Raw genomic sequence first — 12902 nt, 5'->3', positions numbered from 1 at the left:
TTGTTCACATTAATGGTGGAACAATATGAAACTGTTGTACATGTTCCTTGTGGTACAAGCAGCTGAACAGGAAGTATTTGACAGATTACCAGAATATGAAGGTCCACCAGGGCAATTCATATCTTTGGATGAGTATCAGGAAGCTATTAAACAACTGGAAAAACAATTTGATGAAGAACCGAATGTTATGATTGGTAGACATCGTTTTGCAATAAGATAACAATCTGAGACTGAGACTGTTGAGGAATATATCGCCAGTCCGAGAGCTTTAGCTATGAAATGCGAGTTTAATGATATGGTTGACACTTATATTCGTGATCAATTTGTGTTTCATTGTTTTGAAAAAAAAAATCAGGAAAGACTATTGCCGTGCAGAAATCCATCACTGCAAGAATTGATAGATTTAGCAAAGGGAACTGAACGTTTTTAAGAAAGCTCTAAAGAGCTGTCAGCAGAAGGTAGTTTTAAGACTAACATTTTTTCTGTACAGGACAAAAAGAAAGTGGAGTACAAAAGTGAGAAAATAAACACACCAGGACATTTTACAGATTCTAAATATTTTGTTTGTTTCAGGTGTGAATCGAAAAATCATAAGGAAGATTTTTCTGGCTGTCCTGTAATTGGTAAGAAGTGCACTAAATGTTTGAAAATTAGGCATTTTGCTAGTGTTTGCAAGAATTTTAAACCTAACCGATTTCAAAATGTAAAAGTAAGTAATGTTGGTGATTTTGACAAAGAAATGTGTTTGAATATTGTTTTAATTATTGACGAAAAATGTAGTACAATTAAAGGGCCACTCGGTGTGGCATACATTGGTACTGTTGAGTTAAAAATTATGGCTGTCTCAGGATTGCCTATCACTATAGTTTCTGATAAAAAAATACAAAGACAATTGGTCACATCTTGGTTTAATAGCTTCAGATGTTAATCCAAAAGCTTTTGGAAATTCAACATAAACATATTAAGTTACTTCCCGGATTTTTGAAAAATAAAAGGAAGGTCAATCAATACACAAATTTATGTTGCAGAACGTGGAAGGAATATTGTAGGTTGGGAAGATTTGGCACGTTTGTGTATCATTTTGCTGATGACCCTATTATTCTTAGTGATGTTGATGTTGCAACTTTCCAAGTTCTTCTTCTTTTGATGACCTAGATGTTGCTCTTCGTAAATATGATTCTTTGTTTGAAGATCGTATTGGTTGTGTTAAAGGATTTGAGCATTCTATCATAAATTAAGAAAAATGTCATTCCAATTAAACACAAGGTAAGGTCCGTTCCATTGTCAGTCAGGAATGATTTACAAGCTGCATGTGTGCCGCTTAGTAATTATTAAAAAGAAAAATGGTGATATTCGTCTCTGTGCCAACTTGAGGTCCTTGAACAAAAATAGAGTAGTAGATTGCCATTCCTTACCATACAGGAGATATTAGTAGTTACTTCAGGTTAACAATAATTGTCTTTAATTGACCTCAAGTTGGCCTACCATCAGGTTAAACTTGCTGATCATTTCAAAGATTACACTACATTTATGACACCTTTGGGGGCATATTGATTTATCAGGCTCCCTTTCGGCCTTGCATCATCAGCTAGTGTGTTCCAGAAAATGATGGAGTGTATATTAAAAGATGTCAGGGGTGTAGAGAAATTTCAAGATAACATTTGGGTCATATTTTAAGTGGAAATTGCATTAGACCTAAACTTGATCTATTAAAAGGCAAATTCTGATGCTCCCATTCCAGAAGACAAAGATTCTCTGAGATCCTTCTTAGGTCTCAGTGAGTATTACTCACATTTCATTGAAAATTATGCCGACAAGGTTGAACCTTTACAAGTTTTGTTATATAAAGGTGAGAAATATATCTGGTCTAAAGAACAGGATGTGGCTTTTTCTGATGTAAAAAAAGCTATTGCCATTGCTCCTATGTTAAACCCTTATGATTCAGAAGGTGTCAATGTTATTACAGTAGATTCTAGCTCTGTTGGAATTGGTGCTATTTTTACTCAAAAGGTAAAAGGACGTGTACATACAGTTGCATTCATTTCCAGACGCCTACATAATTCAGAGTTGTATTAAAGTACTATAGAGAGAGAAACATTGGCCTGTGTGTAGGCTATTGACAAACTGAAAATGTATCTCTGGGGGAAACATTTTGAACGTATTACAGATCTAAACCACTTACCTACATGATGAATGGTTGTGTCAGAGGAAACAGTAAGGTCTCTGCTAGGTTGGTTAGATTATTAGCAATGTTACGGGAATATAATTTTACAATAAAACATATATCTGGCAAGGTTAATATGTTATGTTATGTTATGTTATGTTAACATGGGACTTATATAGCGCAACGGCTACTCCAAAGGAGTGTCCCGGCGCTTTTTACTCCAGACCTAAAGAGAGAACTGGAAAAACATAACAGTAACAAGACAGAAGCCTACGAGAGGAAACAAACTAACCAGAGAACAGCCAAGTTTTTAAGTCCTTCCTGAAGGCAAGCAAGTTCGACATAGCCCTCAAGGACACCGGTAAAGAATTCCATAGCTGAGGGGCAAGGAATCTAAAGGACCGGCCACCAAGGCGGGCCCTTTTGATACGTGGTACCCGAGCCAGAGCTAATGTTTCCGACCTAAGGGATCGTGTAGGTCGGTAGAATTCCAGCCTCTTCTGGAGATATTTTGCGCCATTACCATGCAAGGCCTTATGGGCTAGGGTCATGGCCTTGAACAGTATCCTCTTCCGTACAGGAAGCCAATGGAGGGCAAGAAGAAGATTAGAGGCACTAGTACGACGATGCAGACCAAAGATCGCTCGAGCAGCAGCGTTCTGGGTCACCTGCAGGCGCTGAAGGAGATATTCTGGCAGACCCAGATATAGCACATTTGCGTAGTCCAATCTGGATCCTATAAGTGCCTGAACAGTTATCCTCCGGTGTTCCACAGATAAAAGGGGAAGGAACTTACGCAACATTCTAAGGATCCCGAAACATGTTCCCGTCAGAGTAGAAACCTGGGATTTTAGCGAAAGCTCATTGTCGATTTTTACTCCCAGGTTCTTAGCCCACTTAGATGACTGACTTGGAGGGAACATGTCAGCAGGCCACCATCCATGCCAATCTGGTTCCGATGGGCATCCGAAGAATAGTATTTCGGATTTGTCCGAGTTGCATTTGAGGCTGCAGAGTTGAAACCAATTAAAAACAGCCCCAAGGCACTCGCGGATCCTTCCTCCATCAAACTCTTCACTCTTGTGGCAGGTGAACAGAAGCTGGGTGTCGTCAGCATAAGAGACGATCCGGGCCCCATAGGACTCTGCCAGTGTCGCCAGAGGGGTCATAAGGATGTTAAATAGAGTGGGGCTCAGTACGGAGCCCTGAGGCACTCCGACTCCCAAAGGCGGCATTTCGGCAGATCCAGGTGGGACCCAGACCGTCTGCCGGCGGTTGGCTAGAAAGGAACAAAACCAATTGAGCACCGTCCCCCCCCAGTCCGATGTCGTGTAGTCTAGTGAGGAGATCCTAATGGGGGACGGTGTCAAACGCCGCCGACAGGTCTAGCATAACTAACATCACCCTGCCTCCGGTATCCAGCACCTCTTTCACAATCTCAGATACTTCCAGGAGCACCGTCTCGGTGCTCAGGTTGGAGCGGAAGCCCGATTGGGATTCATGAAGTATCTCGTTCGACTCCAGGAAGTTAGAAAGCACGCTATGAACGTGTTTCTCCAGGATCTTGGTGAGTGCTGGGAGGAGCGAGATAGGCCTATAGTTGGAAGGCACTTCTGGGTCAAGATTCGGCTTTTTAATAAGAGGGATGACCATGGCCTGTTTCCAGGACTGGGGCAGAGATCCCTGACTCAGGGAGAGATTAAGAATGGGATTAGCTATAGGGTTAACTATATCTGCCATTCTCGCTAGAAATTTAGCTGGACAGGGATCTAGTGGTGAGCCCGATTTGAGGTTCCTCATCAAGGCTAAGGATGCGTCAGCCGAAAGGGGCGGGAAGTGTAGCAGAGCTGGGCCAGAAGGCAACGGAGAAGGGGTCTCGGTCGGCAAAGTTGACAAGTCAGCTATTTGTCTCCGAGGAAAAGAATCCTGAATTTGCCTAATTTTAGCAGTGAAGGAATTAGCAATAGTGTTAGCCCAGGTCTCCACCGGAGCGTCCTGCGCAGAGATTGACCGCGGGCTAGTAAATTCTCTCACAACTGAGAAAATCTCCTTACAGGAGTTTGCCGCATCATCAATCCTTTTGGCAAAATAGCGTTTCTTGCCCTGAAGTATTAAATCATGATATGATTTCATCATGGTTTTATAAAGTTGTTTAGCATCCGGTTCGTATTGGGCTCTCCAGGCCCGCTCAGTGACTTTGCACTGCCTACGATGATGGGCCAATTCCTCCGTAAACCAAGGGGCCGAGACCCGTTGGGCGGCAGACCTGGGTGTCTGTAATGGGGCGAGCTCATTTAATCTAGCAAGAAGCCAAGATTGCAGGCTCTCCAGGTCTTTCTCCAGGTCACCCGTATGTGGCATGGGATGATTCACCTGAGCCTGCGCTAGCAGTTCCGGAGTCACCCGAGGGAGTGCCCTATAGCTGCTACCCTGCTGTCTCGTAGCACTGGCCGTAGAGGTCATAATAGATGGGATTTCAAACTGAACAAGACAATGATCAGACCATAAAACTGGCAGAAGTGTTACAGCCGTGATAGGTGAGGTGGAAAAAACCTGGTCAAGTGTATGGCCTTTATCATGAGTCGGGCCAAAAATATAGGGGGAAAGACCCAGAGTAGATGTAACGTCCAGCAGCTTAATAGCATCCTGGTCTTGATGGTCATCCAGATGAAAGTTAAAATCACCAGCCAATATACAGCGCTCCGATCTTAAAACAAGGACCGACATAACCTGCTGGAGATCGTCAAAGAAGGATCTCACCGGGCCCGGAGGTCTGTAAACAACAAGACCCTTCAGCGCTTGCTGAGGCGATAAAGAGATGGTAAAGGCAAGAGAGTCAGCACCTACGATGGTATTTGGGCGCATAACCATACACGGCAGAGATTTTTTCACAACCAAAGCAACTCCTCCCCCCCTACCCTTGTCTCTGTCTTGTCGATGGATGATATAGTCTGAGGGAATGGCTAATGCGATGTCCGGGTGGGAGGATTCATTAAGCCATGTCTCAGTGAGCATCAGACAGGTAGGACTGGTCGTCGAAAGGAGATCATAAATCTCTTGAGTGTGTCGATGCAACGACCTCGTATTAAGGAGTAGACACTGATGCTTAATGCTAAAAACCTTAATAGGGCGGGAGGAAGGGAAATTGCGGATAGGACGCCATTTACAGCCAGGGCATTTATGTTTACCCCTATATCGGCCAGGAAAGACTGAGCGACAGGACGCATCCCTGTCGCGCAAGGAATAAAGGTCCTGAGCAGAATAGGAAAGCATAATAGCCAGAAATACCTGCCACGCCGAACGCCTCCGGGACGCTGACGGGCGCAGACGGGCTAAACTCAGGCGGAAACTCCGGCGGAAGTCCGGCGATCAGAGCAGATTGCTTGTTAAGATTACCAATTTTGGATGCTGATAAAAAGGATGAGGAAGACACGGAATGTTGCCCTCAAAAACACTGAACAAACGTGTATCGAGACAGAATGGTTAGAGTTATGTAGTAAAGATCAAATCATACTGAAGGTTAAAGAAATTGTCACAGGTAATTGGCCGCCTATAAAGAATCTTTCTTCAGAGCTTAAAACTTACTTCCAAGTTTCTAATGAATTGAGTATAGTTATTGGGTTTGTATTCCATGGAGATCTGTTGATTCCACCTTATAAATTAAGAAAATGTTTAATTAACATTGCACACAGAAGTCATCTAGGTTCTACTTTAACTCAGAAAATGTTAAAGATGTACTATTGGTGGCCTGGATTAGACATGGATGTTAATCTTTTTGTTGACAATTGTGCTGTTTATTTAAAATCCGACAAACAATGGAAACCTAGAGTTAATTAAATGCAACTGGTTTCTATTCCTGACATTACATGGAACAAAATTGCTATAGATTTTGCAGGTCCTTTCAATATTTTAGAAAATGATTGTAAATGTATAATAGTTATAACTGATTACTACAGTAAATGGATTTTTTTAGCTGTAATTGACACTGATTCTGTTATTGAATTTAAAAAAAAATGTTTTACCATCGAAGTTTTACCAAGTGTCATTGTCTCTGATAATGGTAAACATCTTACCTCAGAGAAAATGATTTAATTTTTGAAAAGTAATGGTATTAAGCAAGAGAAACACCTTTATATTAACCCAATTCTGATGGACAGGTTGAGAGAATCAACAGATTCATAAAAAAGGGTGTACAACTGGCTATTGCTTTAGGTTTTTCAGTAAAGAAGTTTATACAGGAAAAAGCAAATGATTACAATAACACTACCAACAGTGTAACTGGACATTCACCATTTTTTTTGATGAGAGGCAGGGAAGGTAATTCAAAACTAACACCTAAATTTGGTATTAATGAGAAAAGAGATTCAAGTTTTGTGGGAATTGACAATGGCCAGCTTAAAGTAAAAGAAATACAAGAAAACCGACTTAGGTCAAAAAATTACCGTGACAAAATTCACAGAGCAACAGTCAAAGTGTTTGAAAAGGGAGATTGGGTCATTGTAAGGAAACCCTACAAAGTACAAAAAGGAGAGTGTAAATAATCTGAACCTCTTGAAGTCATAGGTGTTGCTAGTGGTTCTGTTCTATTAAATGACAAAAGTGATATCATAAAGCTTAATCCTGGTCAAAGAGAACTTATTGTAAATTCCAATATGAACTTTTCAGACAGGGAAAAAGGTTGTATATGGTTTGACTTTGAGGCTGTGGAAAACCCTGAATGTGGTTCACTTGTAGATGTACATGACCGTAATTCTGTTCCATTTTATTGCACCAGAAGTTGTGAAATACTTGATCCTACCCATAGTATTGTAACTTCTCATGATCTATTGGAAGGTACCTCTACTAATTCTGGAAGGATTTCCCGCCCTCTTGACAAGTACAAAGAATATGTAATGTATTAACTATATTTTGTTAAAGAAAGGAAGATGTTGTACATGTTCCTTATGGTATAATAAAGTTCAGTGATATGTTAGGTTTGCTTTCACCCCACTACCAACCATACTTGCTGATGCATTATGATGTCCCTTAGAATCTTTCGATTGTATACAGTACATGTCATGGAACGTTTGTGTCATTCTCTTGCCATCTTCTCACCTGTCAGCCACCCTCATTGCTGGTTGCCTGTGGGCCTATATATTCAATAGATATATAATTATTTATAACTTGGTCTCTTTGACCTTTTCGAACTGATACTTCAGAAACTTATCGGGATCTAAGGAAAATTATATTTTGTGTGCACTCTAAGTCCTATTTGTAGATTGCATTTTGGGAAAATTAAGTGTATAGTTTTGTACCTATAGCAGTCATCCTCATAGTCTTATATGGTCCAGTATACTGATTTACTTATCCTGCATTTGCAGTTCATAGATAAGTTGTGACAATGTGTGCTTTAAATTTAATGACTCTTACCAACCCACAGTCATTTCTACCTTCCAAGGGTGAACCATCCTTCTGGAAGGAATGGAAAGACTACTTTTGTAATTATAAGGACACATATGAGGACGAAGATTTCACTCCTGAAAAGAAAAAAAAGGTTTTGTTGCATTGTTTGCGTACGGGAGGTCTCAAAACTTGTAACCATATAGAAAAAAAACAACGTGAGGGAGGTTATGTTTACACTCATACGTTAGATGATCTTGATACACATTTCTTACTTAAAGTTTGTGTGGCTGTAGACAGGTATACATTTTTACAATGGAAGCAAGGAAAAAGTGAGAGTGTATGATTAAGTGTAAGCCTTAAGGGCTTTAGCATTGACATGCAGATTCGTAGCTCTACAGGAAGAGTTCATTTGTAATCAAATAATAATGCATCCAGTGATCTTAACATTCAGGATAAGTTGTGGGTCACTGGGGAGTCTCCTTTAAAAAAGTTGTGGCTTTAGTAAAGAAAGCTGAATTGACAGGATGGTGTGCTAAGGCTGTACTTGAAGATACGCAGGATGTCAAGATGGTTACTAAGGTCAGCCCTGTAAAGAACAAGAGGCCTGAAACTAAAAGCAATTGCAAATCCAATGAAGTACAGGGAAAGTACACCAACGCAGAAGGTAAAAAGTATTCCTGGTAGAATGAGAATCTTGCAAAAACCAAAGGAAATGATGGACTGAGTGTTAAACATTGCAAGCACTCACCCCCAGTCAACTGATCTGGGTTTAATCCATCACCATTCTTTAGCCCACTCTGCCACCCCAGTTCAGACATGGCCATATGCAAATCAGTCTGACCCTGTGCCTCACGGGAACAGTCCAGCCCGAACTGCCAAGCCATGTCTTCCCTGGACGGGAAACAAGCTTCTTAGGACCGGTTTCTGGCATTTCAGCCGTCTTCAGCCAGGCTTGCTTGAATCCAGGGGCAAAGTGAGCAAGGGACTCACGTCTGAGCATACCCTGCCAACTTATGGCGAACAAAGCAAAAACCAAAGGAAATGATGGACGGAGTGTTGAACATTGCAAGCACTCACCCCCAGTCAACTGATCTGGGTTTAATCCATCTCCGTCCTTTAGCCCACTCTGCCACCCCAGTTCAGACATGGCCATATGCAAATCAGTCTGACCCTGTGCCTCATGGGAACAGTCCAGCCCGAACTGCCAAGCCCTGTCTTCCCTGGACCGGAAACAAGCTTCCTAGGACCGGTTTCTGGCATTTCAGCCATCTTCATCCAGGCTTGCTTGAATCCAGTGGCAAAGTGAGCAAGGGACTCACGTCTGAGCATACCCTGCCAACTTATGGCGAACAAAGCGAAAACCAAAGGAAATGATGGACGGAGTGTTGAACATTGCAAGCACTCACCCCCAGTCAACTGATCTGGGTTTAACCATCACCGTTCTTTAGCCCACTCTGCCACCCCAGTTCAGACATGGCCATATGCAAATCAGTCTGAGCCTGTGCCTCATGGGAACAATCCAGCCCGAACTGCCAAGCCATGTCTTCCCTGGACCGGAAACAAGCTTCCTAGGACCGGTTTCTGGCATTTCAGCCGTCTTCAGCCAGGCTTGCTTGAATCCAGTGGCAAAGTGAGCAAGGGACTCACGTCTGAGCATACCCTGCCAACTTATGGCGAACAAAGCAAAAACCAAAGGAAATGATGGACGGAGTGTTGAACATTGCAAGCACTCACCCCCAGTCAACTGATCTGGGTTTAATCCATCACCGTTCTTTAGCCCACTCTGCCACCCCAGTTCAGACATGGCATATGCAAATCAGTCTGACCCTGTGCCTCATGGGAACAGTCCAGCCCGAACTGCCAAGCCATGTCTTCCCTGGACTGGAAACAAGCTTCCTAGGACCGGTTTCTGGCATTTCAGCCGTCTTCAGCCAGGCTTGCTTGAATCCAGGAGCAAAGTGAGCAAGGGACTCACGTCTGAGCATACCCTGCCAACTTATGGCGAACAAAGCAAAAACCAAAGGAAATGATGGATGGAGTGTTGAACATTGCAAGCACTCACTCCCAGTCAACTGATCTGGGTGTAATCCATCTCCGTTCTTTAGCCCACTCTGCCACCCCAGTTCAGACATGGCCATATGCAAATCAGTCTGACCCTGTGCCTCATGGGAACAGTCCAGCCCGAACTGCCAAGCCATGTCTTCCCTGGACCGGAAACAAGCTTCCTAGGACCGGTTTCTGGCATTTCAGCCGTCTTCAGACAGGCTTGCTTGAATCCAGTGGCAAAGTGAGCAAGCGACTCACGTCTGGGCATAGCCTGCCAATTTATGGCGAACAAAGCAAAAACCAAATGAAATGATGGACGGAGTGTTGAACATTGCAAGCACTCACCCCCAGTAAACTGATCTGGGTTTAATCCATCACCGTTCTTTAGTCCACTCTGCCACCCCAGTTCAGACATGGCCATATGCAAATCAGTCTGACCCTGTGCCTCATGGGAACAGTCCAGCCCGAACTGCCAAGCCATGTCTTCCCTGGACCGGAAACAAGCTTCCTAGGACCGGTTTCTGGCATTTCAGCCATCTTCAGCCAGGCTTGCTTGAATTCAGTGGCAAAGTGAGTAAGGGACTCACGTCTGAGCATACCCTGCCAACTTATGGCGAACAAAGCAAAAACCAAAGGAAATGATGGACGGAGTGTTGAACATTGCAAGCACTCACCCCCAGTCAACTGATCTGGGTTTAATCCATCACCGTTCTTTAGCGCACTCAGCCACCCCAGTTCAGACATGGCCATATGCAAATCAGTCTGACCCTGTGCCTCATGGGAACAGTCCAGCCCAAACTGCCAAGCCATGTCTTCCCTGGACCGGAAACAAGCTTCCTAGGACTGGTTTCTGGCATTTCAGCCGTCTTTAGCCAGGCTAGCTTGAATCCAGTGGCAAAGTGAGCAAGGGACTCACGTCTGAGCATACCCTGCCAACTTATGGCGAACAAACCAAAAACCAAAGGAAATGATGGCCGGAGTGTTGAACATTGCAAGCACTCACCCCCAGTCAACTGAGTTGGGTTTAATCCATCACCGTTCTTTAGCCCACTCTGCCACCCCAGTTCAGACATGGCCATATGCAAATCAGTCTGACCCTGTGCCTCATGGGAACAGTCCAGCCCGAACTGCCAAGCCATGTCTTACCTGGACCGGAAACAAGCTTCCTAGGACTGGTTTCTGGCATTTCAGCCGTCTTCAGCCAGGCTAGCTTGAATCCAGTGGCAAAGTGAGCAAGGGACTCACGTCTGAGCATACCCTGCCAGGAGGTGTTATTATTGTGGTTCTGTGGATCATTTGGCATACTTTAAAAGTGTCCAGCCAAGTTTAAAAAATGTTTGTCTTGTGACTTATTTGGCCATTTTGCAAAAAATTTGTAAGAGAAAGATTGGTGGTTATAATAAGTAGGTACAATGTGTACAGGAAGGAAACGTTTCTGATGATCTTGAGAATCCCAATGTCAACTATGCGTTCTGCATTGAGTATGATTTCCTTGATATTAATCAGGTTAGAGTTAAAAAAACCTGTCTGTGCAGTTCATATGGGTGGTGTGAAAATGAGTGTAGTAGCCATCTCAGGGTCACCATTTACGATAGTTAGCGAAGAAGTATGGAAGCATCACTTTGTGGAAACATTGTGTGTGCATTTAGACAATGCAGATGTCATTGCAAAAAGTTACACCGGAGTCAGAATTGATTTTGTTGGATGCAGGAATCTTGTCATTCAGTACAAGAATTGATCAGCCAATTGTAGATTATTTGTAGCAAAAAAAAGGACCTTCCGTTTTAGATTGGAGTGACCAGGGAAATTTAGGCATCATCCTCAACTCCAACAGTGCTGATCCTGTGTCATGAACATGAATTGTTCTGCATTAGTAAAAAGATTCCCTGAAGTATTTTCTGGAAAGATAGGGCTACTGAACGATTTTGAGCATTGTATAGAATTGAAAACAATAGCCATCCCTTGCATTCACAAAGTTCGGCCCTTACCAATGTCAATCCTTGATGAAGTCCACAGGGAATTACAAAAACAAACTACTTCTGACATCATAGAACCGGTAGAATCTGCAAAATAGATTTTTTCTATTGGTTGTTGTTAAATGTCCTTTTCATTTCTCAGTAGCGTCTCTGAGGGTGGCATGGTCATGCCTCAGTGACATAGCGCCTAGAAGTTCTGCACGGAGTTGTCTCATCCGTGGAATCAACGAAGCCTTTACACTCAACTGGAGCAACAACACAGAAATTAAATCCAAGTATGATGAAGAGAAGGCATACTGTACTGCGGCTGAAGAGTGTGACTGGTCTACTTAAAGATTTGCAGGCAGAGGTGAATATGGTAAGACTTGAAATCTGAACTGGAGGGAGTAGCGGACTTACCTGTGCTTGCCTTGTGCCGCTTGGACCACGCAGCTTGAGCTAACGCCACCTCCAACGCCACCGCCAAGAGTCCAGAGGGGCCATTGCCTGCCCAATTTCCCGCGTCGCCGCCCCGGGACCTCAACTCCCGGCACCCCCAGCGGCGGCGCGCAGCTCTGACGCCGTGACAGCGCCAGGAGGCGCCAATAAATCGCACAGAGGCCCACTTCGCGGGACGCGAGCGGGGCGCGCCGGGCTAAGCCCGGGCAAAGGGCGGGCCCTCTGTGGCCCTCAGAGGCCTGAGGAGACTGGACTGGGCCAGGTTCTTTATATTCCCTTAACCGGAGTCCTATCGTGCTCTAAGCATGTAAGACATTCTAAATATTTGTATTATTTTGTTATCGTTGTTTCTGTTCGTGAGTGCGTAGAGCTTAGGGTACTTGTGGAAGTCTAACCTTACTACTGCACATAATGGTTAAATCAAAAACTGATAAAGTGATGGTGGGCCCAGCTACCCTAGATAACTTCCTGGTTAGGAAAGTTGCACAGATTAATAATGATAGACGTGTATCTCTGGGGAAAGGCACTGTGATAGAAGAAACACTATCAGAACATTTCCCTATTAGTCAGTCCCAAGGCTGTGAAATTGATATGAGTGATGTTATCTCTACAGACCTTTCAGCCCCCATCTTAGTAGATGTGGAGGTTCATACTGACTCCCGGGTGCTGTTAAGTTCAGACATTGGTGTGTTGAATGAGACCCAACCCGAAATCAGGCATTTGAGATCCTGTAGAACACGGTCTCAAAGGGAGAATGGGAAACATAATAATTCTAAGACTAAAAAAAAGGTTGGTAAGGCTATTATCAGTCCTGCTATAACAACCCCCTTTGTATTTACGGCCACTAATGGTAATGTTAATGGTAATGGTAACGGAGTAAATCTAAATTCTGATCT

This window comes from Triturus cristatus, chromosome 7 (genome assembly GCF_964204655.1).
Source record: "Triturus cristatus chromosome 7, aTriCri1.1, whole genome shotgun sequence".
Taxonomy (NCBI): Eukaryota; Metazoa; Chordata; class Amphibia; order Caudata; family Salamandridae; genus Triturus; species Triturus cristatus.
The sequence above is the reverse complement of the archived record's forward strand: the minus strand, read 5'-3'. Positions refer to the sequence as shown.